Consider the following 16,224-nt stretch of genomic DNA (forward strand, 5'->3'; position numbering starts at 1 on the left):
AAGCTGTGGGTGTCCCTATTGATACCTATATTAATGGGGAGCTGAGGTCCTGAGCAGGAGAGGGACTTTTGAGTTCAAGTTTAGTGCATGACCAAATGGGCAAATTAAATCCAAGTTACTGTTATTGGACCCTTTCTATCTTTTCTTCAGCAGAGCAGAGGAATGCTCACGAAGTTCCTCATCTGAGCTCCTTGGACTGGAAGGTGTGGGTGAGTAGCTGGAACTACCCATTAATTAATTTAATTTAATTTAATTTAATTTAAGCTCTGTTCAGGTCTAATTGGTGTGATTTGGGGGCTGTTTTTCTTGCTGTGAATTTGGAAGTGGGGAGAAGTGCAAATGCAGAGGTGGTGTTGAGGAGAGAGGTGAAGAGACCATGGTAGGAAGTGTGTTTTGTCAGGAGCAAGCAGCTGGCTTGTGGACGAGGTAAACTCACTGTATGGGATCCACATGAACAGAATTCACAGTGGGGAATGTGAGTGCATCTTGGGAAAGTAAGAGGAGAAGTAGCTTTGGTTTTCTGGTGTTTTGAAGGTTTCTTTTTTTTTTTCTGATCTGTGTGTATTATCATCCTTTTATACCAAAAAATTGCACCAATTTGAAACTGCAGCAAAGCTAATCCCAGCTCAAACACTTGTTCCTGCTGCAGCTTCTATCAAGTCTATGAATGGTCAGCACAGCCAAGTGTGAGGAGGTGCCAGAGGCACTCTGAGAGGTGGCTGGAGGAGGGCTGCCTGCAGCCACCTTGATTTGGGTACAGAGGTGAGGGGTGTAACACCCCAAAACAACCTGTACAGCCTCAGTTAGCCTGACAAAAGCCTCAGTTACCTTTGAAAAAGGGTTCCCCACTGTAGAAACTATAAGCATTGCTCTTGTTAGTGACTGCAGGGAGCTGATACCCCAGTGCAGGCAGTCAAACCCCAAAGCAAGGACAGGGCGCCTGTGGGAGCGATGGCAGCGCTGGAAGGTGTGTTCCACGTGCCTTGCTCCCTTTTCTTGGCATGTTGGCCCAGCCTGCCGTGATGACAGGGTGCTGCAGCTTCTCCCCATCCTCCTGAGCGTGGGGTTTGTGCTCAGGAAAGCAGAGAGATGTCAGGAAAGCAGAGAGGTGCTGCCACAGCCCGGCCCTGGCAAGGAGGGGGAGCTCAGCGTGCCGGGGTGCACCAGAGACCAGAACAGACACAGCAGGTCCTGTACTCACAGGGATTTACACAAATCTGCATTCCAGTGTGCAAAGAGAGCAGCTGGGAAAGAGGAACAGGGACTCCAGAACCCTGTGTTTTAAAATATTACTGCCCCTCAAGCACTTCATTGTCAAGCTTGCCCCTACTTCCTCCAATTTGTTCCCTTTGCTGAGGAATTAGGGATGGCCTTGCTCAGTGCAACTGAGCTAACACAAAATACAGATGTCTGGATCATATCTCCCACTGGCTGTGACCCTTCCTTTTTGTAAACAATTTGAAAGTTTTTTGGTGGTTGTTTGATGGTTTTGGGGTGGTTTTATTTTTTGGTTTGTGACTTTGTGAAGAATAAACTTGCTTTATTTTAGGACCGTCCTTTACAAACTTATGAATGTCAGCTTTGGCGCAGTGAAATGTTTGGATGCTTCAAAGAAATTACTGGAATTTATTTTTTTTTCCTTTTCTCTAAATATCATGTTAAAGACTAGTTTTCCTTGATGCTCTCAGGAACAGATTAACTTAATTACTGATCCCCTCCTCCTTTAAACCAGCTTGAGGCATTGTTTTTGGCAAAGTTATAAATGACTGAAATAAGAAGTTATAATGAGCACATAGGCAGCTATAGCTTTAGTTTTCATTATTAGAACTATCTACAGTACTTCACAGTACTTTTTGACATAAAGTGTAGACCCAGGCCATGAAAAGAGCAAAGCAAAGAGGGCTTGTATTTATCATTTTGATATTGTTCCTATTTAAGCATTACTTACTGGCAGAACATGAGGAAGAGTTTGTTGCTAACTACAGCTTTCAATTCACAACCTCCCCAAAGAAACGATGACCTGGTACATGTGCCCACATCCTCACATAAAAACAGTGTTTATAATCAAAGGGTAAAATTATGTGGCCCCAAATAGGCTTGGCAGACAGGGAGCTCTGTCAGTCATCCTGTGAGACCTTCCAGCTGACAGAGGGTGGTAAGAATCATGTGAGTGAGGGGGGTAATGAAAAAATGGTGGTCATGTATGTTTTTCTTAAAGAGCCAGATGCTGGAGGCAAGTGATCCCACTCTAATTTTCTTTCTCTTGCCCTATTGTTTTTTTTTTTCTTTTTAATATATATATTTTGGGTCCTCGTTACTGTGGAGGAAAGCTGGAAAATGTGATGCCAAAATACTCTAGAGGCTCAACATCTATTGCCTTCTTTAAAGAGGGTTCCTTGATTCAGCAGACTGTTGGATCTGATTTGTGATTTAAAAAGAGGAAAAAAAAACCAAAAAAACAAAAACTCTTATAATGGTGTATTGGGAAGGGACACAAGGCTTGGCAGCAGGAGAACAGAGGCAGTGTTTTAGAGAAGTTAATGTGTACAACTGTGGCTAAATTAGAGTTGGATGCTCAGAGTTGCACTGCAATGTCCTCAGCACAACGTGAGATTAGATACCATGAACATCTAAATCATTGTGATTTAGATCACTTATGCTGAGCTGCTGCTTAGGCACAAATCACCCACACTCTGCTGCTCCTGGTTTTCTCTGTTGGGATGAATATTTTCGGCCTGCCCTGGTGTGATGTGGTCAGTTGCATTAATCCCTTCCTTTCTGCTCTGTCCTTTTGGACATTATGGGCATCTAATCCCCAGCATCCATTCTAAGTCTCCTACATGGATGCCTGGGAAGAATGCAGGAGACAGGCCAAGACTTCCACCACGGCAGCAGAGCTGTAGCTGGGCTGTTTGGCAGAGGCTGAGCCAATGCTGGCATCTCGCTGCAGGGAGGGCTGAGGAAAGCATGCACGGGAAGGGGGAAAACACTGGCAGTGCATTTCTGAAAGAGACAAAAACTGATTGGATTCTTTGCAGCATACCTTTATGGTCAGCCAAGAAAAGCTCAAGTGTATAGAGGGAGTCAAGAGATTCATCCCATGAAGTGGTGAGCCTGGGGTTAGTTCTGCCTGATGTCTCGAGCTCAAGACTTGTGTGTCTAAATTAAGTGAATTATCTGAATTCCTTTGGTTTCCAAAGAGATGAACTGGTGCACAGTAGGTATGAGTACACAGGTGCATCCTGGAGTCTAACTCTCCTCCTTGCCTGCAAAGGGAGATAGATTTGTCTAGATTTTAAATAACTTTGTCTAGGTGAGATTCTAGGTTGCAGGGGTCTTGGAGATAAGCTTTCTGCATAGTAAGCTGAGAGGGGATGGTTTCTTCTGAGAATAATTGGGACCTTTTCAGGCAAGCTTCCATTCTTAATCATTCACTGAAAAAGATATCCATGGCTTTACCTGTATACCTTCACCTACATAGGATACTTGCATTCCTAACAAGCTGCTTAAGCTAAAATGTGGTTAGCTACTGACAGAGCATCTTACCATGGCATGCATGTTCCTACAGCTTCTGAAGACATGCCTAAAAAGGCAGGATTTTTGTTGCAACACCAATTTCTGATCTTCTATTGAAGGACTCTCTCGTGTCAGTCTCCAGAATATAATGGTATTTGAACAGTGGAAAAGAAAAAGGCTCAGTGAAGGTTGTACATATTTTTACAATTAGTTATTATCAACAAACAAATGCTTTGAGGTCCTTCCTGCAAAAATTGAAATGTTTTATGTCTTGAGCTCTTGCAAGTACCTAATTTCATAATGCATGGAACTAAATAAACCAGGAATGAAATTAGGGCAATATCAGTGCTTCCCTGTCAGCCCCTCTCGGGCTGCTGCAGGGCAAAGGGCCTTTTCTGCATTAATTATGTCCAGTGTGCTGAAAGCATTGGCTGGAGCCTCAGCCCCACACAGCTTGGCAAGGGTCTGACATGGCTGGCCAAGCCTTTCTCCCCACTGACTTGACTACCAGGGCTGACAGCTGCCAGGTCCTGTTGTCCTCAAATGGAATTTTTCAAAGGTTCCTTCTCAAACTGTTGCCACCGACAGTCATGGAGGGAGCTCTGCTTTCTAGGTCAGCAGTTTTGTGTATCCTGCCTGTATTTGCCAGCCCACCCTTGTAAGCTGTGTGCCTGAAGAGACTGCTTTGAATGAAGGCACTCAGTAATTCACATGTGAGTGTGCACAACATTTAGAGCCCTCCTTTTGTCCCAGTCAAGCTGATTCTTCAGACTCGGGCTGATCTGTATATCCATAACACTGGCAGGATGATGTGTGATGTCACTCCTGTTTAAGAGTGACCAAATATGTTGTGTATATCAGTGACCACCACCTGTGTGTCTGGGATAGTGTCTTTTTTGGATAATATAACCTTCTGTGTCACTGAATGCTGAGAAAACACTTGCACTGCTAATCCTGAACCCTGTCATAGTGTGTTTGCTCTGCTGGTGCCTTTATCCATCGTGGGCTGCCAAACTCATGCTGTCCTTATCTCATCCAGAATTCTGGCTTTCATTATTAATTAGAGGTCAGCTTTATGCTTCCAACACCTGTTTAAATTATCAGGCCAAATTTGAAACTTTAGTAATGAACGTGCCCTGAGTAATGGTGTGAGGATGAAAGTCAAAATCAGACCTTCACCTATGCAGGAATAGTGCTGGGAATAAGGCAAAGAAAATGTTGGGCACAAACATCTGGATTCTGTCTTTTAAAGTCTAATTGATGAAAGATTGTGAAAATGCAGGATGGGTGTCATGATGTGTAGTAGGAAAGGTGAGGTGGCTGAAGATTTGATCAAACTAAAAAGAGGATAAAAACCAGGAAGTGGTCTGAGACAGGAGTTGCTGTTCTGTATAAATGAAAAATATATGTAATGGCATGGTTCTTAATAGGAAGATTCAAACTCAGTATTTAGCTAATTACATGAAAAGAGGGGTGCAGAAGACGCTGCTTGGGAACTGAAGACTTGGTTGATTACTTGAACAGGAAGCATTTCAGCCACAGTGCTGTAGAGTAGCCTATTTTAAAAGGTACTGTTATCTTAAGTAGTGATGCATCCTTTTGTTATCAAACTTGGTATATCACTTGTTAGATCAAAATATTAATAGTTGTGTTGGTAAAGTGTGTCTTTCAGTCTGTTTCAAGCTCTGGCATCTTCTGCTCTCTTCTCTTGGTGCAAAGGGTAAAATGCTGCCCTGGGGCTGTTTGCATAGTGATTTGTTCAGAACGGGAGATGAACAGAGCCACTGGGGGGGAAGAGCTCTCTGCTGTAGTTTGTGGGTGAGCAGAAATGAACTGAGCTACAGGCAGGGCTTCGTTTGCATAACCTGTGGGTTTCATTTGCAAAAGCTGTGTAACCATAGTTATCCTGTTGGGAAGCTCTGAAGCAATTACATTTGGGAAATGTACTTCAGGAGGCAGCAAAGGCTACTAACTAGCTGGGGACTCTGCACCCTCCCTGGCTAGTGAGAGCCATGCTTGTAGGCTGGTAGAATGATGCTCTTTTTCACCCATGAAAACTGCATATAGCTCAAAAAAAAAAAAATCTTAGAGAAGCAGGAAATTTGGGGAGAGCCTTGTGTGAGGGAATTGCAGAACGGGCTGAAGCGTCTCTGGAACGTTCCACTGCTGGAATCCAGAGTCACTGTAATTTTGCTGCGTGTTGGCAAGAGGTAAAGACTGAGGAGTGCTTTCTCAGGGTCTGCAGACAGATTTGAGTAAATTCTTTGTCTTCTGTGGTTCAACTGTGTGGTCATCTGTTCATTGCTTGAGACAGTGGCAGGAGAAATGAAAACAATACTGTAAGGATGACTTTTGCAAGGCACCCAGCTACTAAAACTCTGCTACAAATTTCGAGCTACAGGTACAAGAATGGATATGAAGCATGTGCTGTCCTTCTCTTCATAGTGTTTTTCTTCCACAGCTCATAAAAAATTTTCTACCTTTTATCCAGAAACGGGTTATTTGCAAGTATGAAGGTGTTGGATGTTAATGGCATTCAAGAAACATTTCAGCGATCCTAGGGATTTCTTGGGGGATTCTCTGAGGTGTTTGTGCAGGTGATACTTTGTTTTAGAGAGAAATCCTGTTTTTTTAAATTTCATTACTGTGGCTTTTGACTTTTTTGATCATGGATTACACTTTGAATGCAAAGCAGTGTCATTTAGATAAGACAAGTTGAAAAACACTACAGAACTGATGGCTTTGTGTTTAAAGTAGTTACTCTTTCAAAATACCCACTAGCAAATATGCTCAACAGCAAACTTCTGAGAGAATTGTTCCTAATGGAATCAATTTTAAGCAAGGGAATTGCAGGATATCCTGGTGTGATCTAGTGAGAGATAGGGCAAGCATCAGTAGGGTGGCTAAGGCTTGGTTTCATTTCAGAAAATTGTGGTGAATAGCAAAAGTAGGATGAAGGGGGGGGATTGGGAGATAAAGAGACAAAACAATAGAAAGAAAAGCAGGGAACGTGAGATAAATCATCATTTCAGAAAGTGCTTTATACCTTACTTTCACAAGAAATGCTGCCTTTTGTTGAAGAACAGTCAGGAGTCAGGACAAGGCAACAGACAGAAGAGAGGCAAGAATCCCCCCCTCTGAGAAAAGTGTGAAGACTTTAATTTTTTTTTTTTTTATTAACAAAAAATTTCTAGGATTTTCAGATTTCTAGGCCTTTCATCCCCTGCTCTAGTAATGCTCTGGCTTGTGTAGTGCCCACACTGAACTCCTGGGAAACAGAAGCTTCTGGTTCTATTTGTAGCAGTCAAGAGGAGCAGCGTCACCGTGCTGTGTTTGAGCATGTATTGTTTTACCTCATTGAGGGACACCTGTCCCCGGGGACAGCACTTCATTTATCTTCATGCCTGCTCCAGAGGGAAATTGTCAGGAGCAGAGCACTGTTAGTTGTAGTAAGCTGTGTATGTGTGTGCTGTGTTTTGGTGTAGTTCACTGACAGCTGGTAATCAGACCTAATCTGTCAAACTCATTTCACCTGAGACCTAAAGTGTAACTCCCATTCTGGTCTTTAAGGTAAAAGCATCACAAAGCTGCTTGGCTCCTAACCTTCTGGCTTTTAGCATGTAATAAGTTTTTTTTATTTCCAAATTTTTTTTTCTTATTTCCTCTTTAGAAACTCTGCTTCTTTTGGCCACTGATGTTTTAGTTGTCAGCACCTGTTTGCAAAAACCCCAAAACAAAAACCAAAAACAAAACAAAAAAAAAAAAGCCCCTGACTCCAAACAGAAAAAAAAAATGATAAAAACCAAAAAAGTTGGTAGTACTACACAAACTGTTTGAGTAGAACATTTTTTTCATGCAGTGACTGCATTAGCATATTTGATGTAGCTGAACCCCTATCCTTACCTGTTAGAGCTGCTCCTCATTGGGTGTTTGTGTTTCTTACCAGTTCGCTTCCTTAGGTTACATCTTTCAGATTAATTAGAACTCTGGAATCAATTAAGGATTCCTAGGGAACAAGAATCTTGATTGTAAATATTTTGGTACCCAGGTAATAATTATTAGTGAACAGGATTCCCAACTACACGTTCACCCTGGCTGCTTGTTTCTTCTGATGGACTCAGAAAGCAGGAGAGAAATTTCTCCACCTCTCAAATTCTGCCTTTGAATTTAAAAAAAAATATCTTTTTCACTCTGCTGAAATAGTTATTGTTTGTCTAGTCTGTTTTCTTCTTTTTTTTTTTTAACTGTTGCAGCATTGGCAATGTTCTCCTTTTATTCTGAAAGCTGCTAAAAATATTCTGAGTAGAAGCTGAAAATGTAAGACAACAGTCTCTTGGTGCTGCAATGCTTCATGGCCAAATGTTTGATGACTTCTTGTACTATTTTTGTTTCTGATGGCTCTATAGCACTCACAGAGATTTGCACTAGAAAAGAGGGAGAGCAGCTGACAAGGATTGTTCTTTGTAAGCTGGACCCAAAAGGACCAACAGAATATCTTCTTTCTTATCTCTTCATCTGTTGCTTTTTTCCTAAAGGGAAAATAAGGCCATTATACATCTTCTATGAATATTAATAAAAGGGTGGGGCTGGTGGGATGATAAAGTAGTGACCAGGGGGCCATGCTGTGCTTCTGAAGTATCCTCATTCTAGTGCCAAAATCTGAAGTTTTTCAGGGTATGTTGCACTTGTCCCATTTGGCTGAACCAAAGATTTTCAGTTTGAGATCTTACCCATGTAGGTGTTATTTGGCTTCAATTTGGGCAAGTATTGTATGGCTTGTTTGGTTGGTTTTGTTTATTTTTATTTATTAGGTTATCTATTAGACATAGATGAATAGCTTAAATCTATAGATAAGGAGTAAAGTATATTGTGTTAATCTCAGCATCAGCCAGATGAAGTCTTTCTGAAATTTTCTGTTCTGCTTCTGTTGGTTGTGTCATTCTTCACATCCCTTAGCAAGCGGATGTGCACGATGCATGATCCAGGAAATTATAGTTTTCTTACATGAAATTATTAAAGGGTATTGGACTGGCTTTGTGTTACTGCACAAGTACTGTCCCATAAGAAATCTTATCATAAAGCCCCCAGAAGTAGTTTCTCTTAGCAGCAGTTTATTATTGTCTACCAAGCTCTCTCTCAGAACCGAGCTTTTAAGGAAGAAGTTGGGGGTATCTCACAGTTCCCCACACCAAGATTGCCATTAACATTACATTTTGGGTTTGGCAAAAGCATTGGCTGTATAAAAACAAGGAAACAAAGAATGAGTTTTGAAATGATTTTGCCCTGGGCAGGGCTGAAGAAATAATGCTAAAACACATTAGACACGGGTTGATGACATGAAGTGTGGTTGCAGGATATCACTGTGAGAATTGAAGGGAAAAACAAGCAGTGTTTCACTGAATGTGTGAGTCTTGACAATGCCATCAACACGAAGAAAACTTCCAGTACCATGAGCAGTGCCAGTGCTCTTCTGAGCTCAGGAAGTGCTTGTTGCAGCCTTGAGATTGCTCTCATGCAGAAGAACTTAAAGAGAAAAGTGCTTTGGGAAATTGTTTGGAGAAGGCAAACCACAGTTCATTTATCTGAAGTTGCGCAGCTGAGGGGTGTTTTATTGACAATCTTGTATGATTCAAGGCTTTTCTCCTGGAAGTCCATTTTTTTTTAATTACAAGATTGTGATAAGTTGTTATATTTACAGTAATTGCAGTAATTGATTTAGTTAATATATATAATGGAAGTGCTAGAATTGAAGATGCCAGTGGAATCTTAATTTGGTCCTCTCTTGCTTATACACTGTATTATAGTCTTTAATAATGGAAACATGCACTGTTTTATTCATACAGCTGTATGTCTACATGTATCCAGAATATTCTAAGTACAGTAGTTACCTGTAGGTCCTTAAAGGTATTTTTCTCCTAAAAAGGTTGGATATAAACCTCATAAAATCTCATACTAATTTTCAAACTCTTATTCCTCTTTCCTCTAACTTGCTACATCTCTGCAGACATTAAAGTGATGTCACAGTGCTGCTTGGACAGGTGCAAGAACAAGGCTGACAGTACCAGAACACCTTTTTTTCCCCATTATTCTCTTTTTCCCTACAATGAGCACCATCTACCTCTGTTTTTGGGACTCCTGAGGCAGTGGCTGGCTACTTAATCTATTCAAACACATGTTCTCTTCCAACGTGGTGCTGGTGCCCATGCAAACTGTACCAGATTAAAAATGAGCACTTATCACATCTGTGTTGCTTGAGAATCACAGTGTGACCATAAGAGCTCATAGTTATCCTACACATGCTGCATTTTAATCAAACCAACAATTAATTTGGACTGTCTGTGCAAGTTTGTTATCAGTAAGGCTTTTCTTTAATCAGTGTAAATCTGAATGGTGATTTTTATCATTGCAAATGTATTTTTAAAAAATGACTTGAAGTAATAGATAGGAAACACATTGCACAAAGCTATTAACACCATTAACTCCCAATATGCTTCAAATTCATTGTAAACCTGAATTAACAATGCAGCTAATTTTTAACTTGCCTGCACAAGATCTAAAATTTTAAAATATAAAGTATATCTGTAATATAGATATTAGTCTAAATTTGCAAAATGGAGAAGCCCTCTCTGAAGCTCCCAAAACTCTGCCTGCTCTCTTCCAACTGCTCATGAAATTTTAACAGCTTGGCCAATCTCCTCAGCCTTTTGGCCTGACTGGTCATAGGAAGGAAAACTCTGTGGCCAGAAATGACAGTTGGCTGCTGATTATTTTATCACTTTTTTTAAAGCAGTCTAAGCCAAGCTGCCTCTTCCCTTTCAATCCAAGCCTTTCTCTTTGCATAGCACATCTACTTAAAGAAAAAAAAAAAGGGGGCATTTTTGGTCAATTCTAGAATTTTTAAAATTTCTACTCTTAAGGCAGTGTTGCAATCCAAAGAATCCCTTCTCTGGCTCATTTTCTAGAAGGAACCTGGGCAAGTTCTGCCACAGATTCAAGCCACATCAAGCAGCAGAAACTGATGTAGAAGGGAAATCCCCAAAGTGAGCATTATTCTTTCCTCAAAGAATATGTGCAGGTCATCCCATAGGAATTTAATTTAGATGGGGTGTATTCATAGAGGCTTTTAAGCTGCCTCTACCTAATAATGGGTTATGCCTATTACTCTAGTAGATTTTGAGCAGAAACCAGTAGGCAATTGTGGCTTAGCACAAGGTAGATATTGTAATTTGTATTTAATATTTATTTTAGAAATGAACTGTCTAGATGGTCATCATGCTGTACGCTGTAGAAATTCTTTCTCCCTCTGTTAAACTGCAAGATAGGCAAATAAACTTGGGCAAAAATGTAAAGTATCACGTTCTCCCAGGGAATGGCAAGAGCTGGAAAACAGTGAGCTGTGAGAGGGGAGGTTGCATCTCCACTCCAGCAGTCCAGCCATTGAGATATGCAGCTGGTAGCCAGGGCAAGCAATTGGATAGCCAGGGCTGTGGACTTCTCATAGCTCATATGGCTCTCATGCTGCTGCCATTGTTACAGCTCAAGATTAAGCTCCAGACTTTCCTTGATATCAAAGGAAATATTTACATCGGGCTGAAGTTCCGCAGCTGTTTCCAGGCATAATGTCTCTGCAGTCCCATTCTCCAGTGCCAGCTGATTCTTATTTCAGGAGCTCAGACACAGCTTTGTGGGCAAAAGGCTGTTCCAGAAAGGTGTTGCTCTGGAAGTCACTATTCACTCCACGCCTTGCAGTCACCAGGAGAGATCTGGAAAAGCAGAGGCAAGCAGTGGTTGTTGCCATGGCTGCTCTCATGAATCATTCAGCCAGGAATGTTTCATGGTGCCACAGGAGCTGGCCTGAAAGCTGTCTCTGCTTGGCAATACCATGTCAGGTAAAACTGGCACGTGGCTTGTGCTGATGTGCTGGGAGTCAGAGAATCCTGTCCCTGCCTTGAAGGCGTTGAGGATCTGGGATGTCGATCCCTGGATGCAAACAGCAGTCAGTTCTCCCTGACTTCTGTTGCTATGCCTGTGATGCCTTGTGAGGGCTGACCTGGAACAGAGACTGGACAGAGCTAAAGAATAAAGTAGGGATTTATTAGGAGGCCTCAAAGGATCCACCTTGGGCAGCACAACCCAAAATGGTCCCAAAATGCACGAGCGCTCCTGGGGGCTCTCACTGGGATCAGCTCTGCTCCATTTGCACCTTGCAGTTCATTGTCCCATTCCAGCTTTAGCCCAGGCACTCCCATCCTGCTTGTTTTTCTCTCTCCAGCCCACACTGTTTGTGCTCTTGGGCCTGAGATTTGGATCATTTGTCCTTGGTGCCCAGCTGGAGAAGGAATTGTTTTGTTTCCCTAGTCTGCAAAGACAGCTCACCATCCCCTCATATGAAACCCAGACCCACGCAGAGCAGAACCTGAAAAATATAAAAGCTAAAGTGAGGCATTAGCTGTGTGCCACCAACCCCAGAAATCCCTGAGGCAGGATGTAAGGCAGATGGGAATGGGTTAGCTGTGCTCAAACATAGGAGAGCATCCTCCTTCGTGTCCCCTCCTCACCTGACTCTTCATAAACACAGCTGTTAGTTTGGAAAGGCCAGGCAGTGCACAGCAGTTACACCAAAGGTCTTGAATCTTATACAGATGAACCTTTGGATGAATAAATCAACCTCCTGTGAATTTTTAACCTGTGGTTTTCACAAGTCATTGCAATGACATTTGAGGCTTTATTCATGGATCCAAAGGATCTCATCCTCCAGACTTAGCCCTCTGAAGTGAGCATTTACATGCACTGGCTTGTTTCTGTGTGTTTTGAGTTCTGCTCTGACACTAATTCTTGCCATTTCCTTAGGCAATAACATAGATAGGTTTCTCTGTAAATTACTTAGGACCTGAAAAACTGATGGTGACTGTATGATAGTAATAAAATGTTCCCTGTCACTGAATTTTTTCCTATGTACTGGAAATTTGCAATTCTTGAAACACTAAAAATTATTTAAGCTCTTGTCCTTTCCACCTGATGTATGGAAACACTCCCCAGAGCTCTGTGTCCAAGTGCATAATGATTCTAATGTGTTTTTTTTTTAATAAGTTTTTCTGTATGCCAAAAATAAGATTTAAAAACTTGGAAGAAAGACTTTCTTACCCTCTACTCAACGCATATTTTTATATGGTAATAAATAAAACTTGAAGTCGATAATAATTGGAAAATGTTTGCAGTGTTGTAATCAAAAGAGGACAATGGCATCCTATGGTAATAACTAGTTCGAAAGGTTAATTCCCTTAAAATAAGGATACTTCTTCCAGCCATAACAACAGTAGTATGTATGCCTGGTGTTCTGCTAGTTTTAGTAGAGTTTAACTTAAGTCCAGGTCAACAAAGTTTTGCCTAATAGTTAAGCTGCAAATGAATTTCTCATTTGGGTAACTTAACCTGAATATCAATATCTTATTTTTGTATGAAAATTTGCTTTTTCTTCACCAATAGTCCATTAATAAGGAATATATTTTCTTTAACAGATGCAGAGAACCCCCTTTTCCCCACCTCCCTGTATAGAAAAATATCATATCCGTACTCAAACCAGTAAAGAATCCGCTGTAGATAAATTCATACCATAGCAATGGAGCGTAAGGATTCCATTAATGCTTTAGTGATATTATCAAGCAAGAAAAAGGCAAAATGGATCCACGACTCTTACTCTGCTGGGCCTGTAATGAAGCAATGTTGTAGCAGCTGCTGTACTTTTGGGTTTTTTTTTTGTTGTTTTTTTTTTTTTCCCCTGTAGTCACCGCCTGGTGTATTGTGGAAGTTAAAAAAATAAAAATCCTGACTTTTTTATTTTTCCGTCTCTATTTTTTTCTTTATTATTTTAAGGAAGTCGGCTTCCTTTTGTTACTACCGTGATGTACTTCTCCCTACTAACTCCAAGAGCAATATGGAAATGACTAATATGACAGAGAAATATGAGCTTTATAGTGTAGAAAAAGTGGCTGTAGCAATAGATCAGAAATTATTGAATGTTATCGGTCATAGCACAATTTATTATTTTACCAGTGTGCCGTGAAAAGTTGCTCAGCCGACTCAAAGCTTTCCTACTGTATTGGTGCTGTCTGGGAGTTTAACTGGTAGCACTTTGCTAAATGCAAGCACAGGAATTATTTGCACATCAGGCCCTCAGATTCCCCCCTCTCCTCCCCAACTCTTCATCTCAACACACCGCATGCATGAGAATTTGATTTACCTTTTCTTATTCTGGACTTTGTGTGGCAAGGCTTTCACAGAGAAAAGATGGCTGAAAGATATAAGGGAGGGCTGAGAATTTGGAAATTGTCTGCTCTGCACTTTGTGTGCGCTCCCCGCCAAACTCACGTGTAACTCTCATTAATGCTAATGGGATTTAATACATGCTGCAAGAGGAAAATATCCTCATTTATTTTGCACTGAATCGAGTGGGTAGCAAAAGTGCTGTATTGACAACTCTGGAGCCCTCTATTTATCCAAAGAACAGGCAGTGTCAGAATAAGTTCCTCTTACAACTTTGGTGTCTCAGTCCTCTGGTGGAAGGAGCTCTGGAGGAGCTTAGTGGCACACATGCAGTAAATAAACTTTTTTTCTGTATGATTGACTGATCATGATAACTTTTAAGATGTCTCCTGCTATGCACGTGTCTATAATAGTCAGAAAAAAAACCTCTCTACTGAAACTTCTCACAGTAGTTTTATTAAGCTAAAAATGTTGGGGGGAAAAAATGGAGGAGGGAGTTCTTTCTAAGGATCAAGAGAATATTGTGTTTTTTTGGCTGAGATAAAGTTAGGCATAATTCTATGCACATTTCATGGAAAATTTTGAGTTCTTTCGGAGAAAAAGATTTGAGCTGACTTGCCCTTTTATGGAAAACTGTCTTATTTACCTGTTTATTTTTACTATTGTCCCGACTCATCTACACTTGATTCATTGATGTTATTTCCATTGAACAGACAGGATGTTCAGTTTTCAAAATCACACCCAGTCCAGGACTATACCTCATTACTTTGTTCTTTTAATCACTCCCTGTCAGCAGAAGTCTGGGTGAGTCTCTACCTGGCTGGCCTCACACATATTCCTGTGTGGTGATCTACCTAAAACACATTTCAGAGCAAGCAGCTGTCAGCTGCTGTACAGGAACTTCCTGTGCACTGATTAGAATGAAGAGTTTCAGGATTGAGCAGTGCTGCTTTTTCCCCTCTTTGGGCTAGAGGAGAAGGCTTTTGAGAGAGTAAAACTTGCTGGGGAAGGAGTCAGAGCATGCATGATACCATCAGGCACGTTGAAAATCAAGGGTGGTGTACGTTGATTCAGGTTCCAAAATGTTGTGGACTTCAGAATTTAATTTCATTTCTGCCAAGGAACTCCTTGTTGAGAGTGTGTCTAGGACACCTTACAGTTTTGACTATTCTGTTCGTCCTTTATCCTTTGTTATTTCAGTTTCTGAAAACTGAAATAACAAGGGAAATATTTCTGAAATATTTTAGAATCAAGTGTTCCACCTTGTTTCTCATTCAAACCCACCTACCACTGGGTTGTGAGTGACTTTTGCAGGTGTGAATTTTTTAAACCTCATGCTGGTGCCTAAGGAAAAACCCCTGACTTCTATAATCTCATTCTAATAGATGTATGCTCTTTTCACCTTCAGGTGCTTAGTGTAAAATGGACCCTATGGAACAAAAAACTTGAGTTTTCATATTGTCCAAGCTGTTGTCTCATGTAAACAAAATAAAAAAAAAATGGAATCAGTTTGAAGTTAACACCATCCTTGGGATTCATCTGGTAAAACCTAAACCAGATATTAAATAATGTTTTTATCATTTTCTCTTATGTCATACCAAAGAAATGGTTGATGCTTAGGCAGTAGGCAAAAGATATTGGAAAAGGACATGATAATGTAAAACTAAGGTGTGTTTTGAAAGTTGGACGTGAGCCTTCCCTTTACATTTTCTTCCATAATGTTGCAGTTGCTTTTATTTGGGTCATTAAATCAACTTGCAGATTCCAGGAGGGAGACCTCATTCTAAAACTTTTGTTTGGTTTTTTGGTGTTTTTTTTTTTTTTTCTTTTGAGGGCCATCTCACTTTGTAGTTGAACTGGATTTCTGCTGACACTAAAGACAATTCCTGTGGAGCTCCATTTCCAATATATAATTCAACAATTAAAAAAAAAAAGAAAAACCTGTGCTTTCATTTGAGAAAAATGTGTGGTTGAACAGAATTCAGACTTGTAGTGCCAGGCTTGTTTGCAAGGCTTTTTAACTTGGCTAAACAGTGAAGTTCTATTCTACAATTTATTTAATTAATGTTCATCTCATTAGTGGGGATCTCTCTTAGCCATCTACCATTATACAGTAAATTGCTTTAATGAATTCTGTGATTCTCTCAAAATTCCCAACCAGATGAGAGGTCCTGCTAATGCAATAAGTCAAGAAAGTACAGCTTTGGAGATTCATTAGATTTTATTTCTTATGAATTGTCTCTGGAAAAACTCTGAGGGCAGTGCAATGGTCAAAAGGGGTCGTTAGTAAACCCGCTTGTTAGCGATGTCCAAAAAGAACAAAGTTTGGTTTGGTTTTGAAATTCATTAGTACACTACTGATCTTTGTTTTGTTATGAGGTGCTTTTATTTGTTGGTTTTTTTTTTTTTTTTTTAATATCTTTTATTATGGTCAAATTCCCTTTA

This window comes from Vidua chalybeata, chromosome 5 (assembly GCF_026979565.1).
Source record: "Vidua chalybeata isolate OUT-0048 chromosome 5, bVidCha1 merged haplotype, whole genome shotgun sequence".
Lineage (NCBI taxonomy): Eukaryota > Metazoa > Chordata > Aves > Passeriformes > Viduidae > Vidua > Vidua chalybeata.